Source organism: Melanotaenia boesemani, chromosome 5 (genome assembly GCF_017639745.1).
Source record: "Melanotaenia boesemani isolate fMelBoe1 chromosome 5, fMelBoe1.pri, whole genome shotgun sequence".
NCBI classification, from domain to species: domain Eukaryota; kingdom Metazoa; phylum Chordata; class Actinopteri; order Atheriniformes; family Melanotaeniidae; genus Melanotaenia; species Melanotaenia boesemani.
In genome coordinates, this window is record NC_055686.1 from 11,595,177 (window position 1) to 11,618,873 (window position 23,697).

The window sequence follows — 23,697 nt, forward strand, 5'->3', positions numbered from 1 at the left end:
CAGGAGGCAGGTAGACGTACAGAGCAAAGGTTTAAGTAAGAACACAAAGGTGCTGCACAGGCAGGAAAACCAAACTAAGAAGTAGAGACGAGACATTTGACACTAACACTCTGAAGCCTGTTTCACTGTATTGAAGTAGACTGGTTTGAATCACTGTGTCAAAGCTTGTGTCATGTGACCAAAGAAACTGGAGGCTTTATTTATCCCAGTGAACCACAACAACTAAGACTTCTGATTTCAATATTGTATTGTATTATAGTGTTTTTTCACTCATTGTAAGAGACCTTTAATGGCGAGAGAATTATATGATAAGGATTGCAGCAAAACAATCCCATGTACGGGAACATTTTGACCTTGTGTCACCCACAAATGCAGGTGTTTTATTATGTAATACATGGTTTTGTAAATTGTCCTCCTGTAACTTTTGTGAGAGATTAAATGGTTGCAGAAAATAAATGAATGGTATAACATTAAACTGTTCAAGTGTTTAGGTAGTTTCTGACAAATATGGCTGTTTAGTCCATTAGCCTGTAATACAAAGCTACTCAATTCATTCTTATACGAGGGCTGCAGTCCTGCAGGTTTTCCATGTGTCCTTGTTCCAACACATCTGAGTTGAATCAATGAGTGATTGTACAGAACTTGACAGACTGTTAGATTCCTGTAATTTGATTCAGGTGTGTTGAAGAAGGAATACATTGAAAACCTGCTGGATTGAGGCACTTGTAGGACCAAACTGAGTAGCCCCATAACATTAGGGTCATAACTCTAAAACACTGATGTTGTAATACCTATAATCTCACTTCACAGAATAAACCTGTCATATCAATCTAAATCATGTTTCAAGTAATTATAAGTAGTGGCAGAAACACACCTTTACATTTATTAGTAGTAAATTGACATTCACAATGTAACATTTTCATACCTGGACAATGTAAACTAAATTGTGGGAGTCATTTGAAAGTTTGTGTCAGTTGTAATACCAGCTGATCACTAGATGTCACTGGTGTAATCTGTTTTTGAGGATTTGAAGCTTCAAATCTTTTTTTTAAACAATTGGGAAGAAGTCTCAAAAGTCTTCATCAACCCATCTCTACTAAGAAGCAAATCATGAATACAAGAAAGACGCTGGGAAATGACAACGGAAATCTGTAAATATGCACTGAGAAGAAGCAGAACAAGACTAAACGAGGAACAGGTGAAGCAAATTAGCCAAGGAAAGTGTGAAGAACAGGAAATAAAACAGAATGTAATACACAAGCTGACGAACTACTCAATAAAACAGGAAACCAGGACAGCAACCTAGGCAACAGTAAATCCAACAAAAATCCCAAAGCTAACTTATATATCATGACACAGTTCCTGTATCTGATTTTCAGAGAAAAGTGTTCATTTTTGTTTATTGGTTTGTCTTTTAAACCATTAACACTGACATCCTTTAAATCATTCAAGTATGTGAAGGCACAGAACTGAAAAGGATATTATTTATAAATTAAATGAAAAATTCTTTAAATCCTAGATAGAAATGATAAAATATACAGTAGATAACATATATCATATATAATATATATTATGTGCATGTTACAGACAACTTAGCAAATAACCTATACGAAATATTCAAAATCTAGAGACTTAGTGCCCATGGTCTGTTGCACTATGAAATACCCAAAAACTTAACTTAATTCAACCCGATGTGTTGTATGGACTGAAAACACCAAAGAAACTGAACAAGTGGAAGACAAAAAAAAGAAGTGTCACATTAAAAAAAAGGAAAAAAAAACTGTATACAGCAGATTAACCCTTATCTGAAAGGGATGTTCTTAAGAAACAGGATAAAATCCAGAAAAGACCTGACACATGGTCTGAAAGATGAATCTGGACCTTCAAATTATCCATCTGCTGGCCAAAGCCTCATCAGAAATGGTCTCCGAGGAAGGTGGCTGTCAAGAAGCCATCCTGAAAGGTAGAGTAGGAGATGTTTTCCAAGAAAGTAGAGTCAACGAAGCGAGAGCCACAGCTTGCCTAGCTAACACATCAAATTATGGTACACACTTGATCAAAAGGGACAGTGTGGCAGAAAAAGCCTACATCGAGCCGGAAAAGAAAAACTATTGGAGAAGGCTACTTCCAAGAAAAAAAGCTGAAGGAGAGCCGAGCAACAGCTCTGCTACTTGGTAGGTAAGACAACATTATGTCGTTATGACTTTTGGAGAATATTCCTTGGTTTCCAGCATTATGTTGTCATGTTAACAAGTGTCCTTCGAGGATGAAATGAATTAGACAAACTGCAGTGTTGTTAATAATGTATCATTTTTTTTTACAAGGTTAAGTTTGCTAAGTTAAAAAAAAAGCTGGGGGCAAAGCGGTTTACTTCATGACTTTTTGCCAGATTTTCCCCTCAATTTCCAGTTGTGCATATACGGCACTACTTGGCACTAGTTGGCATAACAAGTTGGCGCAGAAATCTGTTATGAGGTTTGGACTCAAATTGGCAAATGTGTGAGGTGAACAGACCGTGCTTGACTGCAGTTTCAGTATTTCAAATGTGTTTCAATTTTTCTAGGTGAATCTGGTAGTGTGTGTGGTTTACCGACTCAACTAAAATACACACATCACCATGTGGAAAACATTGCTGACAGTTAGGGGACGGATGCTGCCCAGTTCTCGTGAACCTTCAGGAACAAGCATTGCGTGTTTCTTTTCTTTGAAGGCATGGCTTCGAGGGGATGTCTGAAGAAAGGGGTTTAAACTTTGGATTATGTATTTTTAAAATGGTGCTTGCATAAATTGTTTTTTCCAGAATGTCCTACCAAACCTTTAAGGAAGGGAAACTGTGAGGCCCTAATGACACCAGAACTGGGCTGAATGAATCTTCCTCAGAGCCCAGACCTCAACATTATCAAAGCAGTGTGAGATCATCTTCACAGGAAACAGAACAAAAGGTAGCCATCATCCAAAGAAGAGTTTTGGGGAGTCATTCAAGCCTGAAAAAATATTCCTAAAGACTACTTAAAGAAAATACAGGTGGGCTTGTTTAAGAAGGTCCAGGCTGTGTTGACGAGTAAAGCTGGTCATACCAAATATTGAGTTTCAAGCTTATTTGTATCAAGTAAACGGCGTTTGTTTCATATTTTATTTTCACTCATGACTCAAGAAATCCCTGCATCTTACCCCTATTACCTGGCAGTATATTAATAAAGGAGAGGTGATTTTATATTTTTACTCTCTGTCTCAGAAATATTTCTGTGAAGAGACACAAGAACTGCTGAATGAAAAGTAGCAGTGTTTATGTCTCAACACCTGTCAGAGAGTTAAAGGTGTTGACTTGGCCTTAAAATTCCTCAGATCTCTATTCAACTGAGCATCTGTGGGAGAAGCAAATATGATCTATGCAGGAATAACCTTGAAGTTGCAATAGTAAAGTGTACACTGCTAACATCTAGGTGCTCATATTGATTATTTTTGGTGCAGGTATAATTAAACCTTCCACTCAAAGCCACCTCATGCAGGTTACCCCTTCTAATTTCTAACTAGTTTTACCACTTTGGACCAGTTCCCTGGATATGAATGACAGCTCTAACAAACACAGGCAAGGCTCTAAAGGCTCTACACACCTTTCACTAACAGAATATAGCTCAATAGATTACTTTGAAACATACAATAGCAATTAATATTGCTGATCGGCAATCAAATGGTCAGATTCCAGTCATGCTACCATTTAAACTCAGTGGTGGGAGAACTCATCTAATCTAGGTGATCACACTGCAATACAAAAACAACTGAACAAATCCATGGCAACAAATCCATCCTGTTGAAAGGGACTGTGGAGGATAACAGATTACATGTAATGGATTAAAGTCATTTGATTTTATGATGAATAGAAAGTTTAAAGTTAGGTTATCTGCAATGGGGTTGTAATACTCTTTATTTTTAGATGGATTAAACATTGTCTAATGAATATTTTTAAACATTTTGTGACTATCATGAGTCTACAGGATACCAGACACACCAAGGGTTGTGTAAAATTGACCTCAGTGATCAGATGGTAATTAAAAAAAGAATAAAACAAATTCAGTGTGTCTATTAAAGAATATATTGCTTTTGGATTGTGATATACCAAAGTCTTCTTTTTTTAAAATGAAACTGAATAAAACACTTTACAAGTCACACATGTGTGCAGTGTTAAGCCAAGGAGCACACTGTTGCCAAATTTGGAATAGTCACAAAACGATTATTGACTTTAGTGAAAAAGTCTAAATTTGGAGGTCAAAGAGGTTTGTGGTGATTGTGCACCCAAGATTGTCAAGTTTGATTAATGCTCAAAACATGTGATCAATGACATTGAAATGGTTTTAACTGATTTGTCTGTAATGTGCTATGAAATGACTTTGTTCTCCAAAAGTATTCAAATACACCTTGTAGTTGCAGAGAAATGCCCGTTTTATAATAGTTATGTACCCATTTCATGTTCGAACAGTGGTGTAAAAAATGGGCACATGGCTTAGTTGCTACAGGAAAACATTGTGGTTTTCATTAAAACAGGGACTTCATTCGCAGGGGTTAATTAGACTGAACATATAGGCAGTTTTTGTTCCAGATTGCATCATCTGTAAAAAGCACTCTCACTGATTCTTCCGCCTGATTTAGAAATACTGAAAGTCAATGTCTTTTATTGTAAGAAAATGAAGTGTTTAATTGGCACTACATAAACATTGGATTGTCAAATTGATAAAAACACCGACAAATAAACCATCATTTCTTCCAAATATAATATAAGTTGGTCTGTCCTTACCCCCTTATATTAAGGCAGGGTTGCAGGGAGGCTAGAGTCAGTAGAAACTAGGTGTGAGGTAGAGTAGCCTACACTCTGGACAGGTCGCTCATCCATGATGAAAATTATGCACAGTTTCTTTTTCTTTCTTTTTTTTTTATAGCCAGTTAACAAATAAAACTAGGCTTTGCTGACCTTGCTTTGTAATACAACCCACTGCGCCTGTATTTCACAATCAACATGCCTTAGATTTATACCAGTACCACCCCTTCAACCTCCTATAATGCATTCAAATTCTGTAGGTAGGTACACGTTTAATATGAGAGGATTTCCTGAATAGCAGCAATCATTTTTATCTGAAATGCAAAGGCTCAAAGCATTTTACAGTAGTCGGTAGTGAGTAAAACTGCGCGAAGGAGAGAGAGAGAGAAAGAGAGAGAGAGCGACAGAGAGCATGAAGTGGTCTCGTGTCTGTCAAACCAGGAACGCTGGTTACGATGCCACTCTGTGGAGCCAAGGCGCCCTGTAAGAAACTGGGACCTGCGGCAGCAGTGCGTATTTGGATTTCACCAATAATTTTTCCATCACCTGTTGCTCCAAGGTTGTACTTTCCTAAGACCTAATTTCCCCATCTTTTAATCATTTCCCACCGAAGCAGCAGCAGTAGCAGCATCACGATGGGTCGCGCGGAGAACCAGACTCAACACCACAAGCAGAAGCGTCACGAGCCGCTCCGTCTCCGTCCAGGTGGCGCGAGGAGGACGAGTTGATCCCACGGAGTTGAAGAAGGAGAGTGGGAGAGGAAAGCGGAGGAGAAAATCCCGCAAGCGAAAGGAAAATAAACAAGCAAAAAAACTGACTTTTATACATATAGAACAGAAAGAGGAGAACGAGAAACCACCGCATCTGAGGTGCGCGAGACCCCCGGGCAGAAAAAGGGAGTAATCGTTTAATTTAAGAGGAGAGCAACGATTTAATTATTTCCTTTTACACACAGACCGAAAAGAAGAATCTCTTGAAAGGTAAGAAGCACCAAACACCGCTGTATTTGCTATCTCTCGCTTTCCAAACCAGCACACGCCGCGAATTAACACCTGTAAACAGTTCCAGCCTGATTAATCAATTAACCACAGCAGTGGCCGTTCAAATGTCACCCAAACGCCGGTGAACGGCTCAAAAACGCCGCAATGCTACCTGTAACCACGCCAGCAGCGGTTTACTAAATGTAAACGTCGACCATAAGGTGAAATATCAGTTTTAAAACAACCTCCCTATCTTGACAGAGGAAAAACAGCATAACGGAGCCGTATCTGTGGTTTAGTCCACTTTACTGCCGTCATTTGGTTTGATTTTAACTGAGGTCTGTCTCAGCTACTTGGTGTTATTATAACAGTTGCTCAGATACAATTTAAACCCCAAACAGACTTAATTTGTTGTATAATTCTTGTGTTATAAGAAACGGTCCTTCATTCCTCCCACTTGTTCTATGACTACATTACACCTTCACACCACTTGAGATGCAACTGCTGTTCATGCTGATGAGCCACCTGAATGTGTTTACCTGGGTTCATGTTTTATTGTCTTACACTCAGCCGAAATGTTAATGTTCCTTCTGATTTGGGTTCGTATTTGGACTGTGTGATGTTACTGTTGCCGCAGGGAGAGAGGGGGTTTGGCTGGGAGATGCTTTGGTTGACTGGTGGGTGGTTTATGTATCCTGACTCTATTGACTAATGCTAGAAAAAGAGGGGGTGTGGAGGCAGCGCGCGCGCGTGTGTTCGCCTTTGTGTCAGTGTGTGTGTGTGTGTGTGTTTGAGAAGGGCTGCAGAGTTTGTGTGGGTCTCTGTAGGTTCTGTTCTATGTGTGCTAGTGCGTTTTGACTGCGCGTGACACGGATTTGTGCTTTTTAATTTATTCATTGCGCATGTGCGCAGACCCATCCGTATTCCGTTGTGCAAAGGAGCGGAGATAAAGAAGGAAACACATTTTCACAATAGGGAAAAAAATAGATGATGGAACTGCAGAATGTGTGTGTGTGTGTGCTTTGTCCTATAGTTTTCTGTGTGCACACGCACTCGGACTCTGGGTTTTCCATATGTCTTAAACCCCTCCTCAGCTCCTCCTAAAGTGTTTACTCTGTCCACCTGAAGGAAAGTACATCCTTCTTTAAATGTAAGGGAGATCATTAAGTTTCAGGCTGCAACACACACACAAACATACACACATGCAGAGACTCAATCTAGAAATGCAGGATTCAGCTGTAAAACAGAAACCTTGGTTCAATTTAATTCCCCTACTTTTGCCACAGAAAAGAAATTATTTTGATAATGTGATCACAGTAAAATTGCTGAATAATTACTTGATATTGAGCAAATTGAGTTATGAAGTGCTAAAAGAAATAATGTTATTGATCATTTGACAATAAAACTTGACAGCAGATTTGGTCATTAATGAGTTGATTTATAATCTGGCTGCTTAGTCTGTTTTCACATTTTCCCCCCACAATTTGTGGACATGATCATGACTAAGATACCATATAACTATATTGTATATTGTCACTGAGGACAAAATAGTGATGTTAACATGTTTTTTTTAGCTTTCTGTCTTGATTTTGGAACAAATCACACACCTGCATACCGCCATCCTTTTTTCATCTCTCTAATGCAGGGGTGGCCAACATCGGTCCTCGAGAGCCACAATCCTGCAGGTTTTCCAAACTTCCCTGCTCCAACACACCTGACTTAAACTAATGAGTCATTGTGCAGATCCTTATAGGCTGTTGGATCCATTTAATTTGAGTCAGGTGTGCTGGAGCAGGGAAAACCTGCAGGATTGTGGCTCTCGAGGACTGACGTTGGCCACCACTGCTCTAATGCTTCATCTGAAAGTTACATCAGCAGCTGCAGAAAGAAATATATGCATTAAAACCCACAGCTCGTGCCAATCTGATCGGAGGCAAGTTTGTGTGCCATACAGCATGCATAGTAAATAATGCAGGTTTTCAATGCTTTTAAAAATTGAGGGACAGAAAAGCGATAAAAAGTGATGAAAACTGTAGAACTTAAAGAGTGGGGATGAAAAGCTCACAGAGAGAAGGCTGTAACATGAATGTTTGTTTAAACAAGGGATTTAAAAGAAGGCAGTGGCTTAGTTCTGTGGAGTGCAGAGAGGGACTGCAGGGAAAATATCTGAGCCTCATCTCAGCAGAAAAGGTTCAAAACTGACAACAAGCAAATGCTTCACTGATTTTCAGCTCCAACTAACGTTCACCAGTTTAAATGGGAAATGTCCGCATGGAGAGTGGTGTCTCTACATCCGTCTGCAGGCTGATTTAATCTTTGCGTCATTGCACTGCTGAACATTATCAGCAGATGGCTGTGGCTTCACTGCTAATCAAAAATAAAGAAACATGAAGTAAGAGCACCTGGAGCCCTCCATGTATCCTGTTATGACTGCATATGGCCTCCTATAGAATGTATGTGCTTTCCGGATAGGATTACATTTAGTCCCTCCTGATCTTCCACCAGCTATTCTTAAAATACTTGGCAGCCATGTAATATTCTGGGTTTGTGTTCACTATTAAATCTGAATTTTTGTTTTTCCTTACATTTAATTATTTATTTATTTTAAAAAAGCTGTAAAAAGACATGTAAATTAGACATGTTTTCATGACTGATTTCAAGCGCGCAAACTTTGTTGCTTCGTGACACCAGATGGTGGCGGTATACACTATGCTGTTGTGCATTGGTGGAAGTTTTTTTCTTTGTGCACACAAACAAGAGCATTTTCATAACTGCAAATTTTCTGCATGTGTTGCCCATCGTCCATGTGCAGACACACTGTTTGAGCACTGAAACGGAACATTAAGTGTGTGAACTGGAAAATGGGTGAATTTCGGCTTGTGGCATCAGATTGCGCATTCTGTCTTCTTGGTGTAACATCAGAATATGGGCTGGTCTTCTGTTTGTTTACAAGGCAGTTACAGACGTAGCCAGGTTAGCGCTGATGCTAGCTCTACTAACAGGACTTTTTTAAATGACTGAATGTAACTGTACAGTTACAAGCTGATGCTGAGTAGTAAAGGCATCAGAATGTGTAATGTAGCACCCTGCTGCGTAAAGCAGCACTAAGAAAATGAAGCCAACGTAGCTACTTTTGGACCAGACCCAGCGGGACCTGGAGTTGGTACCACTTATTCTACTTTATTTGATTTTTGTTTTTGCTGTAGTTCTGTGTTCAGCTATTGATTGGTTTGATTAATTTGTTAGACAACAGTAATTCTTTTTGGTAAATGAATACATAAATAAGGCTTTTATAAAACACTGAATAAAAATGGGTATCCATCACACAAACCATTCATAATTGCTAAATTAAGCTAAAATCGAAGCTCTGAGTGATGCTAAATGAAAAGCCATTTGGGAGCAGTAACTAGCATTTAAGTTCAACTTTTACTGTCAACAGGAACACAGCACTGTTCAGTAACAAGCTCTATATTAAAGATTTACTTGTCCTCACCATGAGAGGACATCATGTCAGGCGCATGGCAGAAGAAGAGAAGGAAAACTCTTGGCATGCTCCTGCTCAGACTGTACTTCACAACTGTGGTTCTCCCGTCACTTTTAGCTAATCAATGCCCCGCTTCCACCGACGGTTAGGGTGGAGATATGGTTTGTAAACTGTTCCCACAGCCAACCGTAACCTTACCTTAGAGGTGGACTATCAGCCTGTTAGCGATAGATGTCTCTGCTACATAATAGCATGACGCCATCGTAGAACAACGCCTTCATTAAAGTATAACCAAAACACGACTCAGAAACAAAGGAGAATGGAGGTCATCCAACAGTTTTGTTCTTTCTTCTTGGCAGTGCTTCATAACACAATTTTTAATTAAATAAGATAATACAAAAGCTTAACAAAATAACAAGTTAGGTTTTTCCTCCCTTCCCATGCAGAACACTGTCATGCTACATTCACTGTGATCAGGAAAACAGATAACTCACAGCTACAAGAACTTAAACAATAATGAATTTACAACCAAATTTAACCAAAACGTAATAAACACGTATTAGAAAAGAAACAGAAGTCAGTGCATTTATGACCATCAATGTGTCATCATCACTGTTGGCCAGTCAATTTTTTTCTTGGCTTGTAATTGAATAAAAATAGAAAACTGGATGATGAAATAATCTGATGCATTATTTGTCTTCTGATAGTTGTTTCTATTGCATTTGCATGTATTGTTATGTGTGGGATCCTTAGCTGGTTTTGGGCTGACAGAGTTAAAGTTAAAAATCCTCTTTTGGATTTTTGATTCTGCACTTCCCTGACCTGTGTGGGTGAGCACTTCTTTTTTTTTTCTAAAGCTATTGCACTCTTTCTCTCCATCACCCATCCCTATCTGTTCCTTTCTTCCTCCTCCACTCTCTTTTTAATTTCCCAGATAGATGGATGTAGGGAGAGGTGTGCTTGCTGTGCCATTGTTTTGTGCAGCAGAGTGAAACACAGGTGTCATCTTGCTATAGACTCTCTTCTCTTCATTTCACTCCATATTTTCTCCTTTCTTCCTTCATCACTCACTGATGCTCATATCTTTAGATAGCCCTCTTTAATCTTCCCGCATCACTTCTTTATTTGCCACATTTTTATCTCTTCTTCGTTCTGTATGTGAATTCTCCTGTTTTTCATTTCTTCTCGCTCTGCCACTCTTTCCATGTTCTCCTTTTATTTTCTATTTTCCTCTTTAATCATTTCTCATTCACTGTACTCCTCCCTTTCTCATCCACCCATCTCCTTCCTGCTTTACTCTTTTCCTTGTTCTTCTCTTATTGCTCCACTTGACAGCAAAGCTGTGACATTAAGTGTCTTGTCATTCTTGTTCAACTTCCTCTTCTTCCTTGTTTCTCTCTCGGCTTGATTTTCTATTTCAGTTTGTGTTTCCACCTCCTCTATGATCTCCACCCTCTCCTTTTTTGTCCACCCTTCTTCCATCTTCTTTGCAAGCTTCTTTTGTCTTCTGGCTCTTTAATTTCACACTCGTTTTATTTCTCATATTCCCTCCATGCTTTTGACCTCACCTCTTTCACCATTCCTGTCTTCTTTTTCATTTTTCCTCCCTTCTTCATCTGACTTCTTTATCCACTCACGGCCTCCTCACCACTTCCCTTCTTTTACCTCCTTTTCCCTTTCTCCCCTTGTCTCCATTCGCTCTGCTCTCTTCTTCCTTCTCCTCTTGTTTGCTCTTTGCTTTTCCCCACCTCTCATTTCATCTCATCCCATCATCTCTTCTCTCCCTCCTCAGCTTCTATGATCCTACCATAGATAAATGATTACAACCTATATGATGACAGTGTCCTTCACACACTCACACAGACACACTCTCTGATATGTTTAGAGGTGCAAGCGCACTTGAAATCATACATGCTTGACTGAGCACGTGAATAATTCCACATGCAACGTGCTGCAACACAAACACACATCAGTACCGTCTACTCTACATCAAGCATCATTTGTTAGCTGAATGCTTCCCCATTGAGATTAGGATGGCAAATGTCATAGCTGGATAATACTCAGAGGTAAGTAAATATTTCAGAGCTACCAAATTATTGTTGGAGAGGCGTGTCTGTTATAAAATTTGACACACTAACGCACGGTTAATGTACTTGTTTTGGTGATGCAGGAAGCCGTACTTCTATTAATCAGCACTGACATGACTGATCACTGTGCACACACATCTAGCAGAGTCATTAAATCAGTGAGTACAATAACATCATCATCAGTCCACTGGAACAGCAGCTTTAACAAGCTCCTGTTGGTAAGTCACATGACACACACAAACTTGCACAGATGAACTATAACAGTTAAACAACAGGGTTTACCAGATAGTCAATAGGCCACTTTCTATGAATGTCTGTGGTTAGATTTGCATTTATCAGGTCAATAAGTCTGAGATGTGTTTGGGGGCAAGGTCATTTATGGCTTTAAAGGCAAGTGGTAAGATTTGGAATCAAAACCAAATCTATTAAGGTATGCAAGGTATATCCATCCATTCATTTTCTATACCGCTTGGTCCAAGCTGGAGCCTATTCCATCAATTAGCAGGCGAGAGGCAGGGTACACCCTGGACAGGTTGCCAGTGTATCACCAGCACCAACACAGAGACAAACAACTACTCACACTCACTCCTAAGGAAAATTTAAAGTGACACATAAACTTAACATGTATGTCTTTGGACTGTAGGAGGAAGTCAGAGTACCCAAAGAGAACCCACACATACACAGGGAGAACATGCAAACTCCACACAGAAAGGCCACTTGAGGTTTCAGCCAGTGACCTTCTTGCTGGTGCTAACCACCACCCCACCATGCAGCATACCATGAAAATATGGTCTTAGCTTATTCTTTTGTCATGGAGTACTCAAAAGCATATGTAACTTGAAAAGAATGATCTGATTTTTCTTAAAGGTGCAGCGTGGAACAAAATCAAAGGTCAATGACAGAAAATGTAATAGTGCTTGGTTTTCAAAGTAATTTATATACCCATTATTACCACTAGATGCCATTATTCTTACACTCTGTACCTTTGTAATCATCATTATTGTGAAAATGATAACTAATATTGTGGTCTAGAATAAGCTGTAAACAGAAATCAGTAGGGGCCAAGAACTGAGCCTAGTGGTACACCACATATCATCTAAGCCAGGGCTACTCAATTCGGTCCTACGAGGGCCGCAGTCCAGCAGGTTTTCCATGTATCCCTGCACAAACACACCTGAGTCAAATTAGGTGGCTCTAACAGCCAATCAGGTTCTACACAATGACTCATTAATTTGACTCAGGTGTGTTGGTGCAGGGAGACATGGAAAACCTGCTGGATTGCGGCCCTCATAGGACCGAATTGAGTAGCCCTGATCTAAGCTGTTGGGGAGGTGAAGTTATTGAGAGTGACCAAAAAGGATCTGTTTGAGACATACATACAAGAGTCAAGTCTTTAATCTCAATCCAAAACCCTAAACAATACCAGAGGATGGCGTAAAATGGTACTTAAATCTAAAAGAATGGTCTCCCCTGCACTCAGCAGAAGCTCATTGGTCACTTACTGCTGAGTGTAGCGGGTATTAAAGTCCACTGACAGTTATATGACAATTGTTCTGTGACAAAAATGTTATTGCTATTATTTCTTCCATTTTGATTGTTTATAAAAACAAAGTTAGGTATTTAGTTACTTTTTGATGCTTCTTTGGGACCTGGGACACCGTGATAGCCATCGTGTCATTAGTATAGCAGGTCCAGTCCCATTAACATAGAATATTTTCTACAGCATATCTACCTCAGGGTGTTACTTGACCCCAGACTTGTTTCTGTAGCTGTTAATGAGCTGGAGCTAGCAAAATTTTGTTCTCATACATGAGCTGCTCTGAGAATGGGAAAAATGTTCAAATTTCACGGATGTTACACTTTCTATCATATCACTAAAACATTTGTTTTAATTTGTTTTGAAATGTTATTTGTCACAGTGAAGCAGCTCTTTTTGTTGTTGTTTTTGTTAAATCATATTCATAAAGCAAACAACTACTGGAGATACTGATGCTAGAGGCTGACTAAAAATGTAGATGAACACAAACATGCAGCAAGTCAGTTTATTTTTACTACAGATAGAAATGATCATGCAAAATTCTTTCATCACAAACTTCACTGGATTTTTAAATCATATCATTGCACCAGTATATACTAAGCATATTTCCTCCCATTCAGTTTTAAAAAATTAAAATGGTGTGCTGCAGAACATGAGGTGCAGTAATGCTGTTAGGAGTCTGCTGCTTTCTCTCTTTTCTTTTATTCTCGTCCTCAAACTGCAGCAATGATTAGACATGCATGAGGTCCTCTCTTTACCCTCAAACCCGCTGTTCTTTGTCTTGAACGTCTGTCGATAAAGACACAAATCAAACTGCAGCATCTAACAACCAGGTGCATTTATTATTCTGGGAAGAGCTGCGCTGTGGGATGACAGAGATCCAAGTCCTCCATTAACAGATAATTAATGACTATTTCAGCACAGTCCAACACAAAAAAGCGGATTATTGGCTAATACATATTATGAACAATTGTGGTTTTTAATGGAGGCTTTATAGATGTTTTTATGGTTTTGTGGATACCACAAATGTTTTCATTCCTGCAAAAAGAGCTAATGGATTTCTGTAATTAAGCAGTGCCTTCCTCACTGCTGGTGCTGGTAACTAAGAAAGAACTTGTTTTTATTTAGTATGTGTCGTCAGCATGAGCTTCATAGAGGAGATGTTTGGCTTTTCTTTCTGTTTTAAGGGAGAACAGTTGTTCATTATTACAGAGTTTTTGTTTTATTCTACTGTAAATTTGTAGGGGTTAACCAAAGTTTTAATACATTGAATGAGGAGCACAAACAGAATAAAAATAACCTTTTATTTCTTATGTTTTTGCAAGTACATAGTTATTGTCATATTAGGAGGAAAAATGCATATTTTTTATGGTAGTGGTGATATAGCATCACATAGCATTACATACTTTATCTTCCTAAAGTTATGCAAGTTCAGAATTTCAGCAAAAACTGTTATAAGTGGAAACAAATCATTGAACCATTTCAATACGAGGGTTATGGGATTTTAAATGGACTGTGTACATCTCTCTGTCCTTAGTTCTCTTTAGACCACACTGGAAAAACTCGATCTGCTTAGTTGAAAAAGCATCTTGGAGATTCACCATGACAGACAAGGGTCTTATTTAGAGCCTGATAGGAGTCAAAAAGGCAAGGAAAGGATGAGGAGTGGGAAATTTATCATCAATCACAGAGCAATTCACTTGTGTCTGTGGTGTGAAAAGAACCAGTGGAGTGCTGCTTAGCAACTAATGATTGGCATCCAATATCTGAATATAGCATAACATGGTGGGTGTTGCTACTCTAGTAGTGAATGAGACTAAAAACAGGACTGAGTACTAAAGAAGTTGGATAAATAAACAAAAACAACAAAAAGTAAACAAAAGAAATCAACTGTTAGCTAATGTTGGAAAAGAAGACTTGAAGAGTATACTTCCCATCTCAGTCAAACTGGATCTCTCTGTCTCCATCACCCCCTCACTTTTTATACTGGTTTCCTGGGAAGCTGCTGCTGAAAAAGCACCAAAGCAGCTGCACAGAGTTAACTGCTTTCTTCTATCGGTCTCTTATGATTCTTGTTCCTGTATCCCATCTGGAACTTAATCAAATCTTGGGATACCTAATGTTCTTGTCTAAAATGAGCACTGGGGGGAGCAAAACATAAAAAAACCATTGGTACAGGAGTAGCAGTTAAATCCCATCTCTTTATCAAAATTCAGGTAGCCAGCCAAGTCTGGAAAACTAGCAACCCTTTGTTCTGCGAGGCTGGTTCTTGTAAATTCTACAGAAAAGATGAAAATCACTAAACAGACCAGCTGACTTAATCACAGCTTGAAAACCTGATGATCATTTGCACTCCACAGAGCACTTAAGCAAAGACAACACCCAAATGAAATGTACTATGACTTGCTGGTGCTCGTTTATACGTACGTTTATGTCTCATTAAACATATTAAATGTATCAGTAATTTGCAAACATGTTCACTTTCCACATAATTTCAGAACACGACCTGAAAGTGGCTTAGGCAAAAATTTGGGTTTAAGTTTGGCATTTAATTTAGTGAAAAACACTTAGGTGAAAAAAAAAAAAAACAAACAAACAAAAAAAAACATTTAATTCCAATTAAAACATTGAGGTGAAATACACAAAGACATAGTTTGAGAATTTTTTCAGAAGTATTGGAAGGTTAACTCAGCATCCATCTCAACGACACTAAAAGTTATTCTTATTTACAAATTTTTTTTATTAGTACAAATTCACATTATTTGGTCCTATTTCAGAATTTTATATATATATATATATATAATATATATCGCTGCTGTCAGGGGCGCAAACCTCCTATCTCCAAAACTGTCATTTTTCATAAAATGAAAAAAATCACGAATTTTGGACATAGGAGATTTTTCCCCGACAGCAACGATATATATATATATATATATATGTATATATATATACATATATATATATATATATGTGTGTATATATATATATATATATATATATTCAAGAACTATTTCCCAGGATTCAGAATTATGACTTGATGCAAGTCTATATTGAACCCAGTGAGTTTAGTTTCTTTTTAATCTTAAGCTTTCAGATTGGTTTATGTGTAATTGTTAGAGGTTTTTCACAAAGGAGTGAACCCAAACTTCCAAAAGAGTGAATCAGCTTAAATAGGTATTGCGCTTTACTCGCTGTAACTTCTACAAAAATGATGACAAGCCAAATTAGAAGGTTAGAAAAACACTTGAGTAAACAAAAAATCTTGTAGTTTGTGTGAGGCGAAGGCTTGCAATTTAAAAAGTTTGGAATTTTTTCTCAGGAATGTGAAGCATGTACACACATTTACTAAATTATGGCATGGAGGGTCTGGTGTAGATTACATTTTCACTGTGACCAGATGATGTAAGCTATTTGGCAGGTTCGTACTCTTACAAGGTCTTTTACTGAAAATATTATTCATATCTCCCTAGCAAATTCTTACATGAAGCTCTAAATATAGAGTAAGTTCATGTATGCATCTGTTTTCTGCAGAAGTGCACTTGTATGTTTATCTCAATCTGTGTGTTTGATCTCAGGCCTGTCCATATTCATGCATGTGTCTCCACAGATGTGTTGATGCAGTGTGCATGCGGCTCTTTTTGACTGTCGCTGATAATCCACAGGTTTGTTGTGTTGGAAAGTCAGTTTTCTCTCTGGAGAAGAAGCAGATAATTGGCTTCCCTCTTACATCCCTGATTTTTTTTTCCCCCCCTTTAGTCTCAGTCAGCATGTTTTTTTAAATCTCTTTGATTTAAACGACACAAATCCTTATAATCTGCATGTACAACCCTTGACAAAAAATATGGAAACACCCGTTTTGGAGGAGGTTGTATGACACAAAGCTTTTTAATTTAACAGTTAAGCACTAGAAGACTAGAAAACCAATGTGATGAGACCAAAATTTAGAAGATAAGAAACACTACTCCTCTATAATTCTAACTTTTATTGTTTTGTTTTTGTGTGTGTCACAGGGCCACTACAATGCATTGTTTAACATACATGAGTAAGAGTTTTCTGCCCCCCTTAAAGGAGAAAAAATGTCAGCTTCACTTGAAGCAACTCAACCAGCAGTCCCACACATTGTTCCACATGAGCCTTTTAAGTGTAGGGACCTTGAGTTACTCCAGCTTGACATGTTTAAATACACAAACCCCATCCATCAGTGACAAAGCCAAACCAGCAGCAGCACAATCAGCATCTCGATGTTGAAATGAAGCAATTTATTTTAGCTATAATGTTCAGGAGCAGCAGCCATCCATAATTTGACAAACAATGAGGACAGAGCCATTACAAAAGCACTGCAATTACTTTTAGAGATAATGGGCTGAATTTAGTTTATGTGAGGAGGAGCGCCACATGCCCATCCTCTGGTTTTCTCTGCATGTGTATGACAGCTTCTATTGATGTTATGAAGACACTTTATCAGGAATGTCAGATTATTCAGTCCTACGTATGCACATGCACTTTAAGCATTTTAGTGAGAAATTACCATATAAACACCCCTCTTTCATTTTAATGCTGTCAACTAAGAAATAATGTGAGGGAAAGTCAGAAAACATGATGTTCATGTACACCTAGCTGTCCACGTTTGAAAATGTTAAGCTGATTGAAATGCCTGGATAGCTAAATATTTTTTAAGAAATTATGTTATCCAACACTTTTTTAATTCCAACTCGTCACACACTGATGTTTGACCAGACACCTATGTCTCATAAGCATCGGTTTTCAATGTAATATACTGTCATCCAAGGTAAACATGCTAGAAAAAAAAAATCAAACACAAAACTATACCATAACTGATCCTGTATCAACCCATTTCCATTACAGTTTTGTTTTCTATTATTTCCAGTGCAGTATAATATGGCAGAGCTGGGTAATAGACCGCCCCTCCGGGAATTTGCAATGTTAAAATTACAACAAATTACACCTGAGTTATGACCTCAGGTGTAACTTGGATTCACAAAAAAGTTCAGTCCTTGTTCTACTGGATCTTAGTGCCACCTTTGATACATAAGATTACCAGATTTTATTATACAGATTCAGAAGCATGGTGGGCCTCTCAGGTACTGTTACTCCTGTCTCACAGATCAAAAACTTTTTTTAAGTATGGATAAATGTTCCTCTGGAATTCATGAAATAAAATGTGGGGTCCCTCAAAGTTCAATTTTAGGCCCAATCCTTTTTATTCTGTACATGTTGCCTCTTGGGGATGTCATCAGGAGACAAAGCATTGATTTTCACAGCTATGAATGAATGAATGAATGAAAGAATGAAAAATACTTTATTAATCCCAAAGGGAAATTCAATATTGTAGTAGTAGTAATTTTTTAGTAAAACAATCACATTAATTAATTAAGGGCTTTGTTCTTCAGCCTGATAGCTGCTGGAAGGAAGGATCTTCTGTATCTCTCTGTCTTGCATCGGACTTGAACAAGCCTCCCACTGAACACACTCTGTTGTTTCGTCACGGCGTTGTGTAGAGGGTGTGAAGGATCTTCCATTATCTTCATCAGCTTGTACAGAATTCTTTTTTTGATGATCAATTCCAGCGGCTCCAGAGTTACTCCAAGCACAGAACCGGCTTTCTTGATCAGTTTGTTAATTCTTTTCAAGTCTCTGGTTCTGATGCCGCTGCCCCAGCAGATTGCTGCAAAGCTGATTGCACTTTCAACAACATACCTGTAGAACATTTGCAACATTTTGGTGCAGACGTTAAAAGATCTCAGCTTCCTTAAGAAGTAGAGTCTGCTCTGACCTTTCTTGTAAATGTACTCAGTGTTGCTTTTCCACTCAAGTCTGTTGTCCAGCTGAACTCCAAGGTACTTGTATTCCTCCACCACCTCCACCTCCTCTCCCATGATGGAAACACTTCTATGTGTGTTCTTGTTCCTCCTGAAGTCAACAATCATCTCCTTTGTTTTCTTGGTATTCAAGATGAGATGATTGTCACCGCACCATTTCACAAACTGACCGACCAGTTCTCTGTACTCTGCTTCTTGTCCATCACTGATACACCCAACAACTGCTGAGTCATCAGAGTATTTCTGCAGATGACAGAACTCAGAGTTGTACTGGAAGTCTGAGGTGTACAGCGTGAATAGAAATGGTGAAAGTACAGTCCCTTGTGGTGTTCCAGTGCAGCTGACCACCATCTCAGACACACAACCTTTCAGTCTCACAAACTGTGGTCTGTTTGTGAGGTAGTCGTAAATCCAGGTGGTTGTGGAGGGATCCACCTGGAATTTCTGCAGCTTCTCACACAGCAGAGCAGGCTGAATCGTATTAAAAGCACTTGAGAAATCAAAGAACATGACCCTCAAAGTGCTGCCTGACTGGTCCAGATGAGAGTGGGCTCTCTGAAGCAGGTATATGATGGCATCTTCAACCCCAAGCCCATTACGGTATGCAAACTGTAGTGGGTCCTGAAAGGTGTTCACCTGCTTGCTGAGGTGAGCCAGTAAGAGTCTCTCCAGGACTTTCATGACGTGAGATGTCAGGGCGACTGGTCTGTAGTCTTTTGGTTCAGCTGGTTGTGGTTTTTTAGGCACTGGAACAAGGCAGGATGTTTTCCACAGCACCGGGATTCTTTTCTGGCTCAGGCTGGTGTTGAACAGGTGCTGGAGAATCGGACATAGCTGTTTTGAGCAGGTCTTGAGAACTCTGGGACTGACACCATCTGGACCTGCAGCCTTGTTCTGGTTCAGTTTCACCAGTTGTTGCATGACTTGGTTACAGGAGACAGACAGAGTGGAGGTGGAGGCAGAGGAGGTTTCAGGAAGTCCTGATGTGGAGGGAGATGAGGTTGTGTCCAGGTCCTTGACTGAGCTGCAGGGTGACAGAGTGGAGGTGTGACAGGAAAGCTGTGGGCTCATGGAGGGTGTGTGGCTAGTTGGGGTTGAAGCAGGAGGTGAGCTAAACCTATTGAAGAACATGTTCAGTTCATTCGCTCTGTCCAGACCTCCATCAGTCTGATCCTCCTTTATCCCGAAGCCAGTGATCTTCTTCATTCCTGACCACACATCCCTCACATTGTTTTTCTGAAGCTTACTTTCCAACTTCTTCCTGTAGTCCTCCTTGCACTTCTTCATTTGTGTTTTAAGTTGTTTTTGTGTGGACTTCAATAACTCCCTGTCTCCATCCCTAAAAGCTTTCTTTTTGATGTTCAGCAGCTTTTTCAGGTCACTGGTGATCCAGGGTTTGTTATTGGGGAAGCACCTCACTGTTCTTGTTGGAACGGTGCTGTCCACACAGAAGTTAATATAATCTGTCACACACTCAGTCAAGGCATTGATGTCATCTCCATGAGGTTCACATAGGACGTTCCAGTCTGTAGCCTCGAAAAAACAGAGCTACTACAATTGCTGCTGCCACCTAGCGGCGCATTCTAGATCTAGGATTATCTATGCTGATAATACGCGGCTTTACATTGCTGTATCTCCTGATGACCTAGAGCCTAGGCTCTCTGGTCTTCCCAAAAAGTCAACTTCAAACCTACAGCTACTTCAGAACTCGGCAGCACGTGTTCTGACGAGGACCAGAGGGCGAGAACACATTACACCAATTTTAACTGATTTTACTTATTCATTTACATATTTATTTAAAAGCCATCTATTCTATTTTTTATAACTTTGTTTTACTAAGGCACGTTGTTTTTATTAGCGCCTTTAGTTAAACTTTCATACTTGTCATTTTTATTTGTTCTTATTGTTTTTAGGTTTATTTAATTTTCTACTTTTAACATTTTTAACTCCAGTGTATTCCTCATGGGGACCCTCCACGCTGGGACCATTGCCTGTCTGGTCTGCAGAACTGTTGTCAGGGGGTTGGTTGTGGTCTGGGTGGCCAGGAGCCCTGTATTGCAGCCTAAATGGCTGTGGTGTGGGCCCCAGCCTGCCTGGACTGACTGTACTTGTGGTGGCAGCTTTTGTGGTCATGGTGGCTCCTGGTGTGGATGGATCCCCAAGATATCATTTCCTCACAATAGTGTCAAGTAGGGCTGCAACGATTAGTCGACGTTGTTGACAATTGTTGACAATAAAAATAGTCGACAACTAATTCACCCGTCAACTACTGTCAGCAAAAAAAAAAGAAAAAAACAAAAAAAAAAACAAAGAAACTACAGAGTGAGACATGGTCTTCTCTTCTTATCTCTGCTGAGAGCTGCACATGCAATAAAGTCTGCCAGGGGAAAAATATGGCGGTCGACCGAAAATAGAACAGCGGCAGAAGACATCAAAAGTCTGAAATAATTTCACATTAATCTTACAAAATAAATTAAATACATGTGAGATTTGTAAAGCGGACCTTGCGTACCACGGAAGTACGTCTGCAATGCTTGAACATTTAAAGACGAGGCACGTTGGACTTACATAACAACCCTATGCAAGATTTCAAAGCAAAAAGTGAAATAAGATCTATTTAAGAGTAGGTGTGTATTTTAACTGTTATATTCTTTTTATTTGCAAACATTGTTTTTGTGTGCATTTTATTATGTAAAGCACTTTGTGTTACTTATGTATGAAGAGCGCTTTATAAATAAAATGTGATTTGGTTTGCTCTATCAAGACATATTCAGTCAATTCTCATGAATTTTGCACATCCTTGCAATTTTGTCCAATCACTGCAACTTTAATGAAACTTTGACAAGTTGTAGCACTCCTCCATGTTAGTCCAGCGACTACTAGGCAAGAGGCAGAGTACACCCTGGACAGGTCGCCAGTCCATCACAGTGCCAACATACAGACAAACAACCATTCACGCTCACGCCTAAGTATGGTACAGTTTTGTACCACATGTAACATTGTGGTGGAACACAGAAAAAGATTCTTATCAAATGGAAATTTCTCTGTCATAGAACACCACCAGAGAATGTTTAAAATGTACAAAGAATTGAGACAAATCACCTCCACCATTCATTTATTTTTAGTTTTCTTTTTTGTACTTTGATGTTTAAAGAATTAAGTTGCAGCTTCATGAGCACATTTTTTTAAAGGTGTAATACTCTTCTAGCGTGCTTAATTCAATAAGAATGCTGGTATACAAGCATGTGAATTTTTTTGATTTTGAGATTGAAAAAGATGTTTGAAAATATCCAATGAAATTTTAAACAAAGAGTGACATTCTGCCCACAGAAGAGGACAGAGAAGCAGAGGATGAAAGATGGCTATACTTTTACCAAGGGACATCAAGAAAGAGGCGACTCATATCAAAATGTAGACACTTTGGAAATGAAAATGAAAGAAGGATACAGCTGGAGGGGATATGCGCCGAGAGAGAGAGGAAGTGAGGGCGGGTTAGAAATACAAATCAGGTCAAATATGGAGTGAGAGGAATGAGAGAAATAAAACTACTCCTTTTGACCTTAGTCCCTTAAATGATGTATTAACCCTTCACCTACATGCGAAGAAGTGCTCAGAAGCAAATAAAAGAAACTGTAAATGCTGTACTTTCTTCCTTTTAAAGCCTATCTGGCTTGTTTCAGGATGCCTCATGCCGCTGGTGAATTATATATTTACATACTGTATGCAGGTCACCAGTTGGCTCATCAAAATGCCTTAAGTGAACTTTATGTCGACATTTAGTTAATAGGAAATACGTATGTAGCCAACAACTTGATGAATTGCCAAATGAAATAGGAGAGATGTTGAACAGAGTCAAATGTGTGTGAACTGAGGTTTGTTGTCTGCCAGAAGCCCTTTTCGCGCCGTGTTTAAGCCATATCTTTACAAAAAAAGACATTCTCCTTACACTTCTGTTGTTCCTCCTTCAGTGATTCACGCAAATTAAACAGAGGCCAGTTCTGGAGAAGTTTGTGTTTAAAAACAGAAATTCAGGCCTACTGAAGCAGGATCCGTGGTAAGAACAGTACATTCTGCCTCTGTGACTCTGTGAATGGACATTAACTGGAATCCCTTATTTCACCCCTGCACATACACACACTAAAACACAGGATAAGTAACTTATATAAAAAGTTTACTACAGCATTTTTTAAACTAAGCAGACTGCTGCTGTTTCAGGTGGTTGTAGCACCTGCACCTGAAATCTGTGTGTGCATCAAGATAAAGTCTTGACATGCTTGGAACTGATTTTTCATTGATATTGTTTTTGTGGGTCCAGCATATAACTTCAACACATGATATGCCACCACCATGCAATGCACACTTTAAGAGCTAGTTTTTATTCCCTGCATTTCTTTGAGGTCAGCCTTGTTTGAGCCATCCTGCCAGGATGACGTGTGACATTGCAGCTGCGTTTAGGCACCGCATTACATGCTAGCAACTGGATATCAACACCCAGGCTGTTTTGACTGTGCTCTGTGTCACTTGTTTTAAATAAGTAACTAGTCATGAACTTTTAGCTGAGTGAAATATTTTTCCCATTAGGGCTGGGCGATATGGTCTAAAACTGATATCACGATTAGTTTTTAGCTTTATCCCAAAACACGATATACATCCCTATGTTTAAAAATCTCCTCTAACACACTGTAAATATTGAATTCAAGATTATTAAGCATAAAAAGACACCAGTAGGATTTAAGTAAAACCAAGGAAATGTATCTTTATTGTGATTTCTTAATTACTGTATAACAAACTTTTTTTGTTTTGAATCAGAAACTTACACTCACCCAGTGTTTCCCCTACCATTATATTAGAGTGGTGCCCCAAATCCCACCAACCCTAGAAGATCAAGTTTATTTTATTTTCTATCATTACTCAATTAATATCTGATATATTCTTTTCCTTCAATTATTTTATCTT

At 39.0% G+C, this 23,697-nt stretch overlaps 1 protein-coding gene across 1 annotated transcript in view; it reads left to right on the plus strand.

The window, feature by feature from the left end:
• The first annotated feature begins 5,712 nt into the window (after positions 1-5,712).
• Positions 5,713-23,697, plus strand: part of trpc5a (transient receptor potential cation channel, subfamily C, member 5a) — a 168,288-nt gene continuing 150,303 nt past the window's right edge. The window contains exon 1 of the mRNA XM_041984409.1: positions 5,713-5,793. The gene's annotated coding sequence lies outside the window, so the exon portion shown is untranslated. The remainder of the gene's footprint in view (positions 5,794-23,697) is intronic.